Consider the following 3,586-nt stretch of genomic DNA (forward strand, 5'->3'; position numbering starts at 1 on the left):
GGAATGTGGAACGGCCAATGCATCTTCTGTGTTTCATGGTTTTGAGACTTACTTTCTGGTAGGGAAGTGACTTTTCGAGATTATGTAATGGAATAGTTATGCTGATCTAGATCAGCGAAGCGGCGCTTTAAGACATCCTCGGAAGAAGAAACTTATTGCTTGGCTTGCTTCCTCGCTGCCAATTTGGGAACCAGGATGTGGGTGAGAGAATTCTGAAGAACTAGAAGGAAGCTGCATTACACAACCGTGGGTATCGTTACCCCAGACTCCAACCCAGCTCACCCTCACTCTTAGCCAACAGGCTACAGAACCACGTGTCTATTGGTAGCTCAGCAAGGTTGTACTGGGGCATGTGTGTGGTGGGCTGGTGAAGAGCAAGGAACAAGGCGGGGGAACGGATGGATTCCTGACTGAATGCGTATTATTGGCATGGTCATGGCCAGGTCGAGGACCCCAGTGTCTCAGTCCTGTGAGAATGGCAAGGCTTTTTCTAGTCTGAGTAAAGATGCTGACAGTGTACAGAAAGTGTCAATCAAAGCTTCCCCCTCCCAGATGACAGCATCCTGAGGATGCTACCCTACAGAGACCTGCTAGCTAGCCTGGCTCCCACTTAAACTGTATACATTAAACTTTCTGAGTTTTAGGACAGGCTGATATGTCTTCATAAGGCTACATGACCCACTCGACCCCAGCTTTTCTGTATGTGCCTATTATTTCTTCATTTCCTGATATTCTAGTTAGGTCAATCCTAAAGCCCTGGCTGGAACAAAAGTAAAGAGAGGTCTGTAGAAGACACAATGACTTCCCCTCCACCTCTGGCTTAGACCTTAGCAGCCACCCTCTCCCCTGTCTCTCAGACCAGCTCAGCTCCCAGACAACACTGGATTCTTGTTCTACCCTAGCCTGGTCCTTGCTTATTGCAGCCCTGTCCTCTAGAATCACCCACTGCCTGTCCCGAGGGATTGCTTGTCACAGGATCTCAGACATCAGGTCAAAGTTCCAGCACGTGGGCTGTCCTTGGAAGCTGGTAGAAACTGTGGTGGGGTGATGTGCCACCTACCAAAGTCACAAACAAATTGACTTTCTACTGGCCCACATTTTGTGTTCTGAGAAGAGTTCAAGGAACATTCTGACTCTTCCCTTCTCAAATTATCTGAGCCATTTGATGTAGCAGGAAGGCCTTTCTTCCTTCCAGGCCAAGGACACCTAGTACAGAGATAGAGAGAGAACTTGGCTCCACATCAGGAATAGAATTATCTTTTGGAGGATCAGTTTAGTCATTGACTCAGATCCAGGAATTGAAATGGAAGGCATTTGCAAATTTTAATTCAGAGGATTAAAGAAGTGTGTGTTACACAAAATATATTCTCTCTGGCAGAGTCAAATGATAAAATTAAGGTTCCCCCTGAAACCTCTCCTTGCTCAGTCTGTCTCAACCCCTAATAACGGCCACTTTCAGCTGGGTCAGTGCCCTTCCAGCTCTGCCTTAGGTGCACATGGGTAGATGCTGCACATGGGCTGGGCCTTTCCTTGTTTGTAAATGCCCTTGCTCTGCCCTTGTGTGGTTTGCTCTTTCCTATCGGTGATTTGTCTGGATCTTGCTTCCAGCCTCTTTTGTTAAGCATCCACAGACAGTGCATCTATGAGTGTTCTTGAACTTGTCTCTTTGGGGCAACAGCAAACAGTGAGTGGAATTCTGAACCATCGGGCATTTAACAAAGCTAAGCACTGTCAATTTTGCCTCTAAAGAGCCATGCACATCTATCTGCATTTAGAATCTGGCTACCTAACAAGTAAAGATGCCATTACAGGTTGCCATTGGACCTGAAAGGGTAGAAGGATTGTGTCACTGAACCAAGGAATGGTGGGTGGGTCCTTAGGCTATGGGACTACCTCTGCAACACTCATGGCAGCTCTCTGTTATGGAACAGGTGCTGTTTGGGTGCCTCTCCTAACAGTGGTCCCATGCTTTGCACTGGTGTCCTGGAACCAGGAGAGGTGAGAGCTGCCCTCCCGACTCTGCCTTAGCTTAGGGAGCTGGAGGGAGAGAAAGTAGGTGTTGGAAGGGGGCTCAGCAGCACTGACCATTCGGCCTTTGGTTTTTTGTGATTGGTCATTTAGGTTCTTTTGTTTGGGAAAGAAAGCTTTAGTCATTGCTATTTTATATCTGAGAAGGTGATACATTCACACAAAAAAATTAAACTATATAGAAAGTATACAGCGGTCGGGGAAGGGGGAGGCTTTATTCCTATGTGTGCTTATATGTTTTATTTCTTGACTCTTCCTTATGTATCCTCTAGAAACTTCAGATCAAATATGAGCACACTAGGTGGTTTTGCCCTTTTCTCTGCCCTGTTATGTAAGTTTGTATTTCCAGTCTCCTTCCATCCTTTCTTTCTTTCTTTCTTTCTTTCTTTCTTTCTTTCTTTCTTTCTTTCTTTCTTTCTTTCTTTCTTTCTTTCTTTCTTTCTTTCTTTTGCAGTCCGGGCACTTTATTTCTTTTTGTACATAGGCCATGAATTCCTATGGAATGGGCTCCAACAGCTCAGGCTCTTTTTCTTTAGTCCTCACAAAGTGTGCTTCCCTGGGTGGCGCACTTGCTTTTTCTGAATGTTTTGGAGAGAGTTCCATATTGATGCAAAGAGCCAGGTCTTTTCTCATTCTTCAGTTTTATCTCTGAGTCTTTAACCAGTCTTTTGCTGGTACTGTGTTAGTTCTAATGTTTGCAAGTGATCCATGTGAAATGAATGATTCTGGTTCTCTATATTTCCTATAGGTTACACACACACACACACACACACACACACACACACACACACACACACACTGTGGCTGGGACAAAGCCATCATCACATTTTCTTCCGTAGAGGTCATACTTCCATGTAAAATGTTTAACAATGGGGTTTCCCTACAGTTTTGTCAACTTTAACAGGGTGTGTTAAACCTTTGATATTTTTGCCCGTCACATAGGAACACATCAATATCTCAAAGTCCTTTTGAGTTGGCTTTCCTATGAGTAACGTTGAGTAACCCTTGCTCTGCCCAGGATCTGATGGCATTCCCCTTTCTGTGACCAGCCTGCTCTGTTAATATCCCTTTAAGTTTATTGTTTTCTTGGGCATTCGTTATGTTCTTCCACTAATGTATTGAAGGAGCTCTTCGTATGCTCAGAGAATTCTCCCTTTATATGGGATGAAGTACAATATTCTTTTTCTGTAATTTGTTTTGTGTCTTGACTTAGCTTCTGGCTATTCTTGATTTTATTTATGCATCATTCACTCTCATATCCCCATGACTTTGTTCCTTTGAGACTCTAGACCTGATGTACCTTTTTCCCCTCCATTTTTCGAACTTGCTCTGGTTCCTTTAGATCTGGCTCAAATGTCAACCTCCCTGGTTTGTCATCTCTCCTACCAGACCCTGTAGGTCTTTCCTGGCTACTCTTTTTATACTTTATCTTGTCTCTATTTGGTCATGTTGCCTTAATTTCTATATCTATCTGTCTGTCTATCTAGCTATCCATCCATCCATTTTTCTATCCCTCTATCTCCTAAGCTTATTCTTTTTTTTTATTACATATTTTCCT

This window comes from Mus caroli, chromosome 2 (assembly GCF_900094665.2).
Source record: "Mus caroli chromosome 2, CAROLI_EIJ_v1.1, whole genome shotgun sequence".
Taxonomy (NCBI): domain Eukaryota; kingdom Metazoa; phylum Chordata; class Mammalia; order Rodentia; family Muridae; genus Mus; species Mus caroli.